Here is a 7019-nt window from a genome sequence, read left to right on the forward strand (position 1 = left end):
TGCGTTCTCCCAGCATAATCTAAGTCTTTAGAGCACATTGTTTGCTATCAGCTTAGCAGTTACTTAACATCAACTTTGGATTAATACCAGTCTGATTTTCATAAAGATCGAAACACAACGACAACGCTTATAAAAGTGGCTGACTAACTGAGACAAACAATGTGTAGCGTCGCAGCTACTATGCGACTGCTGATTTTTGCAGTAAGTTTTGTTACGTTATGGGAATCTGTAGCAGTACAGTAGCATTCGGTGGTGGCCGACTTGAGGACTGCCGTATGTCCTCTGCACATTTACTTCAAGCTATACTTTCATAATATACCATTACACGTTTTAATAAACAAAGGGTTGAGTTTCTTTGACAGTAATATCAGTTGCTGTATTCAAGTTTTTGCCACCCATCTAGCCTTACCTAAATGGCTCTATTGAATGTCAGCTATTATATGGTCGATAATTGTAATTATGACTGCAGTTGGTCCCAGTCATGTAATATTTTAGCTTATGATTGTTGTAAACATCTAACAGCTAGGCTGTTATTATGGTCCAATATTTTACGATTAGATTTTCAAAAAATTTAAAAGTCCTTTTAATTGTAATATTAACTTATATTTTTCTGAAGTTGTTGGCACTCATTTAGCTTGCTAAATGGTTGTGTTGTATGTCAGCTATTGTATGTTCGACTATCATAAATGAGTATGTTTGATAATACTCACATAGCATTTTAGACTGTGATGATTGTTAAAATTTTTTAAAGAAATAACCCTGAAACATTATTTATTGTGATTTCTTTTTCGCAATACGGTCATTTTCAAATATTGAGAAAGCAATCAGTAATATAAAATAACACTGGTAATTATGAAATCGACAAACACTGATGGTCAAAATTTCAAACTTGTTAAATGGGGTGTTGTAACCAACTTAATAACATAAAGCTGTGATATGCTGTGTAAGAGCAGGTACATATAGTGGTGTGAATTTTTCTGCTGTTCCACATACTGTACATGTTAGAAAGCTGGTGAAATAATGTCAGTGCTTAAGTTTAAATCTTGTGTAGCAAGGGTGGTAAATGGATCACACCACACCACTCTGCAACCACATTTGCATTACTGACTTCCAAATTTCTTTTAAGGAGTGGCTCACCAGTCCTCACATTGGCAACTTTGATTTCAAGCTATTTATCAGTCACCATGTAGTATTGGAATGAGTAGATAGCACTTTTCTCTGTAAAAAATGAAAAGCGAAATTTGGTTACAAAATATAAAGGACAAAATATGAATTTGTATTCGTTGAAAATGAGTGTCTTGCCTTGAGTACTACTCTACAAGATCTGAAAACGTAAACAGAAGCAAATCCATTTTCCCATCCTACTCACTCCGGTCACCAGCAGATGTCTGCACTGAAAAATCGATAAATCTCTATAAATAATTGCAAACCAACATTTGCCTGCAAAATTTAAATAACTAATTACCTATTTATATTTGTTGCACATGAGTCTTACGTGAAATATTCTCCCAAATCCAGCCAATCCGGTCCCACATGCAGTGTCTCCTCTCACCTGTTGATGGCTGCACAGAAAAATCGACCTTTGTTCGATCTCTATACCACGTCAAAAGATGGCTCCACCTTAAAATCGTCCTGAGGTCGTTTGCTGTACCATGTCAGCAAAATGCATTGGCAACACAAAGAGAGCAATGACTACACTGTTAACTGGTGTTAACACATGGAAAATGGCGTTTAATGTTTCACTATTGCAAAAAGCATTTGGAATGAAAAAGAAAGCGTAAGTCATTTTCCATATATACACATATTCGCCATTGTTGCCCAAAATCCTGAAGTACATGCCCCTTTGGTAGATTTCAACAGCTATTAACAGTAAATATTTCAAAAATTAGGCCTAAGAAATTCGATGTCGCAATACATAATGACGGAAAAAGAAGTCCAGGCAAACTGCCAGACTGAATGTAACAAACTCTGCCAACTCACAACACACTCACAAAGTATATATTTCAGCATTTAAAAATGTTCTCAAGCACCATTTTAGGAGTGGCAAAGACAATGTCTCATATTACTGATTAGCAATATCATAACGAAGCTATTCCTTGTCAGTTATTGTTATTATTACAAATGACACAGACCGACTGAACTAGAAAATAGCAGCTGTTTGTAGACAGGAGTCTTCCAAAAAGCTTAATAGGCCATATTTGTATGATACCATTGCTCGCAGTATCAAAAACATACGTTAGCGGCGCGAAAAAAGCGATGTTCACGTGTATAAATGTGTAAGTGTGCATTCAGTCTGTACAGATGTGTTTCCAGAAACTATGGCTCATGAAAACAAAAATCTGTAACCAACTACACCAGTGGAAATGGACACACACACACAAACAAAGAAGGAAAGAAAGAATGAATAAGGTGATTTTGTTCGCAAAACTATTACACAAACGACAGAGAAGCATGAAGTATGTAGCCTTCAGCTTGTAGACACACGACCAAACACAATAACAGTGGATATGTGAAATTTTCAAATATTATGTTAGAGTCGATATCTAAAAAAAAGACTTTTCATATATTTTGAGACATCTCACACTTTGCAAGCACAAAGTAAATATTGCCAGAACTAAATTTTCTTTATAACTCATTACAATACATATTTATTGTAATACAAGCCAAATCTCTACAAGAATTCGATTTCGAACGTCTTTCAGCCACAAAGAGCTATCACAATAGGCCTAACGTAAGACCTTTTGTGATAACCCCCCACTGCTATAAATGCTAAACAAATTCTATAACACTTTTTAGAGTGAAACATTTCTCTGTAACATACACATATGTAGACGTAGACGTAGACGTCTCGTGTTCTAACAAATTTGTGGATAACAACCAGAAACGACCTTACGGTTCTACTAACCATGATATTCTCTCAGCTGAAATACAATCTTCATATCAAGTCCTCAACCACATCGTTTATTTTTGGACCTCCAATAGGCAAAGGTCAAACAAAATGGCTCCAAATATTACGAGGTATAGTACATTAGCATTGCAGTGTGACAGCATGATAGTACCAGGCTTCAAGATAACGATATCGACGTCGTCATACATAGAAAACGGAGACTGAAGAATATGACTGATGCATCGACAGCAGTGAGATATTAGCAATATTTACCACATTAACGTAATTACGTTCGCTACGAGAGTAGTTGAGATGTAAGTTTCAAATCATCATATGAATACTCGAACAGTCTTGCACAGGGAACAAATAGACGATCGATTCTGCAGTGGTCTCCAGCCAGGTAATACCATGTTCCATCATGTCTGTTAACGTTTGTAAGGTGGCTACCAATGATGTTACCCTCTCCTGGGCTTGTGATTTGACGTATGTAATATAATGGGCAAGTCTTAGTCTACAATTAGAAGTCACCTATTTTAAAATATCAACCCTAACAGTCTTATTGTATAGTGTAACCCTAGGTGCCGCTGTATATGCGATACGTCACCCGACCTCAGGAATAGAAATGTGCCAGGATGACTGAGATATTGTTCCGTAGAGAGGAAGGAACCACGCTGGTGCGGCGCATAGAAATACATGTACAAGTTTGGCATTGACTTTTATTCTGCCTCCGCTGATCCCGACGACAGTGGCATGGCATATGTACTCGTGCAAGGGCTAATGCTTGTGCTACGGCAGCTGGCTGCTTCATCCTCAGGCCAGATGCCTCGCACCTATCCGACGGAGGGTGGCTGGCTATTCTCTCAAGGTCTTCGCATGGTCACCACGTGGGATTCCGAAGGGTAACATCAGCAGCCATCCTTGTCGCTGAGCCTCAGCTGGTCCATTCGTCCAGCCAGGGTCGTTTGGTCAGTGACTGAGGAGAGCCTCAGAACTCGGAGGCTACGAGATCGCGTCCCAGCCTCCCCGTTGCAGACATAAGCTTGCAGACTGTTGGACGAAGTCACCCAGAGGGCGGAGGCTGGTCGCTCACATGCCCACCACTCATATGCAGTGCTAAGTTTCGGACCTGTCTCGCCACAGCTGTGACGTGTGCCAACAGCAAAGCTTGGTGATTGATTTAGTGGGTTAGTTGGCCGCCTAAATTCATCACCAGGTGTTGTTCTGCTTACAAATTAAACAATCGTCATTCTCTCCAATTCCAAACATGGACACAATGGTGATATGATTCCTTGCCTTTAGCCTCTAAGGCTCCCTTATATATACTCCCTTCCTCATGCCTCTGATGTAGTCGCACTACAGGTTGCTAGCCATTCTTACAACTTTAACATATAGATTTTTCAATACACGTTAGTGTCCTATGATGAGCACATTTTTTTCTAGTGCCTGTCAGTCTGTGCTTTCTTGTCTGTGAGTGGTGTTGTAAACCTGACTCGCACAATTATTTGCTTCATAACAACATTGTCAGTCCCAGTGTCCACTACCTGATGTGCCCATCAGTGCCTTGACTTCAATGTTACAGCCAAAGATACGCAAAATTTTCAATAATTTCCGAAATTCATGCCATATTTATCCATAACGCTGCAGCACGTTATGCTGCACTTAGGAGAAACTTTTAGAGCTACCAAGGCTAGCCACTTCTGTTAATCTAGTTTATAGTGTAGTTTCATTAGATATAATAGATTGTGAATCGCAAGTTCATAAATTAATGGGATCATAACATATTCCGAAAGAAATATGGCAGCGAATAATATTGTAACAGCATAATTTAATTCTAATTTCCGCAGTTTGTGTGACAGAGTGCCAAATAGCGACAGACAGACTGCCACCAATGGTATTGTTGAGAACAACGCTTCCTCTGATCTTATACAGGGTGTTACAAAAGGGTACGGCCATACTTTCAGGAACATTCCTCACACAAATAAAGAAAAGATGTTACGTGGACATGTGTCCGGAAACGCTTAATTTCCATGTTAGAGCTTATTTTAGTTTCGTCAGTATGTACTGTACCTCATCGATTCACCGCCAGTTGGCCCAATTGAAGGAAGGTAATGTTGACTTCGGTCCTTCTGTTGACATGCGACTCATTGCTCTACAGTACTAGCATTACGTACATCAGTATGTAGCGTCAACAGGTTAGTGTTCATCACGAACGTGGTTTTGCAGTCAGTGCAATGTTTACAAATGCGGAGTTGGCAGATGCCCATTTGATGTATGGATTAGCACCGGGCAATAGCCGTGGCGCGGTACGTTTGTATCGAGACAGATTTCCAGAACGAAGGTGTCCCGACAAGAAGACGTTCGAAGCAATTGATCGGCGTCTTAGGGAGCACGGAACATTCCAGCCTATGACTCGCGACTGGGGAAGACCTAGAACGACGAGGACACCTGCAATGGACGAGGCAATTCTTCGTGCAGTTGACGATAAACCTAATGTCAGCGTCACAGAAGTTGCTGCTGTACAAGGTAACGTTGACCACGTCACTGTATGGAGAGTGCTACGGGAGAACTAGTTGTTTCCGTACCATGTACAGCGTGTGCAGAAGCTGATTGGCCTCCACGGGTACACTTCTGCGAATGGTTCATCCAACAATGTGTCAATCCTCATTTCAGTGCAAATGTTCTCTTTACGGATGAGGCTTCATTCCAACGTGATCAAATTGTAAATTTTCACAATCGACGTGTGTGGGCTGACGAGAATCCGCGCGCAATTGTGCAATCACGTCATCAACACAGATTTTCTGTGAACTTTTGGGCAGGCATTGTTGATGTCTTGATTGGGCCCCATGTTCTTCCACCTACGCTCGATGGAGCACGTTATCATGATTTCATACGGGATACTCTACCTGTGCTGCTAGAACATGTGCCTTTACAAGTACGACACAACATGTGGTTCATGCACGATGGAGCTCCTGCACATTTCAGTCGAAGTGTTCGTACGCCTCTCAGCAACTGATTCGGTGACCGATGAATTGGTAGAGGCGGACCAATTCCATAGCCTCCACGCTCTCCTGACCTCAACCCTCTTGACTTTCATCTATGGGGGCATTTGAAAGCTCTTGTCTACGCGACCCCGGTACCAAATGTAGAGACACATCGTGCTCGTATTGTGGACGGCTGTGATACAATACGCCATTCTCCTGGACTGCATCAGCGCATCAGGGACTCCATGCGACGGAGGGTGGATGCATGTATCCTCGCTAACGGAGGACATTTTGAACATTTCCTGTAACAAAGTGTTTGAAGTCACACTGGTACGTTCTGTTGCTGTGTGTTCCCATTCCATGATTAATTTGATTTGAAGAGAAGTAATAAAATGAGCTCTAACATGGAAAGTAAGCGTTTCCGGACACATGTCCACATAACATATTTTCTTTCTTTGTGTGTGAGGAATGTTTCCTGAAAGTTTGGCCGTACCGTTTTGTAACACCCTGTATAACACATCTGTCGCAGTCAGAGATGCTTATTAAAGCTGTATGAGTAGTAAGTGGGGAAAGTGAGCGCACTCGCAGATAATCTTCCGATGGTCATAGACAATCATCCTTCAATGGCTCAGTCTTAGGTGAACCCTGCGGGGACCCAAAGGGACCCGAGGGGTGAGCCAAAAAGTGAGCCAGCAAACGGATGATTATCCATGAGCAAGCTCAACGCACCCACTTACTACTCACCTGCAAGTGAAAACTCGACGAGTCCTGAAAGACCCACCGAAAAGTTACCCACATCGTGCAAAAGTTCAAAAGATTTCAAAAATCACAAAATGACCTCCAGATCGTGAAATTTGTTCTCGTTATTTTTAGTCTTATTAGTTCCTTTATATTTTAGTTTAATGTCACCATCTTTAAAAAATTTGAAGTCCCAGTTATCTATTATTTTTTTAAACATTTCTGGTAAAATAATTTTAAATTTACCATCGAGATCGAAAGAAATTTTTTGTCCGTATCTAGTTCTTAAACGTTCACAATCGTTAACGTAATACCACTCATTTACTTCAAGCTCACTAATATTTTTAAAGAAATTAGTATTGCTTGAATTATTTAGCTTTTTCAGTAGAACCTCCATTTATATAGATGAAAAA

Source organism: Schistocerca nitens, chromosome 8 (genome assembly GCF_023898315.1).
Source record: "Schistocerca nitens isolate TAMUIC-IGC-003100 chromosome 8, iqSchNite1.1, whole genome shotgun sequence".
Taxonomy (NCBI): domain Eukaryota; kingdom Metazoa; phylum Arthropoda; class Insecta; order Orthoptera; family Acrididae; genus Schistocerca; species Schistocerca nitens.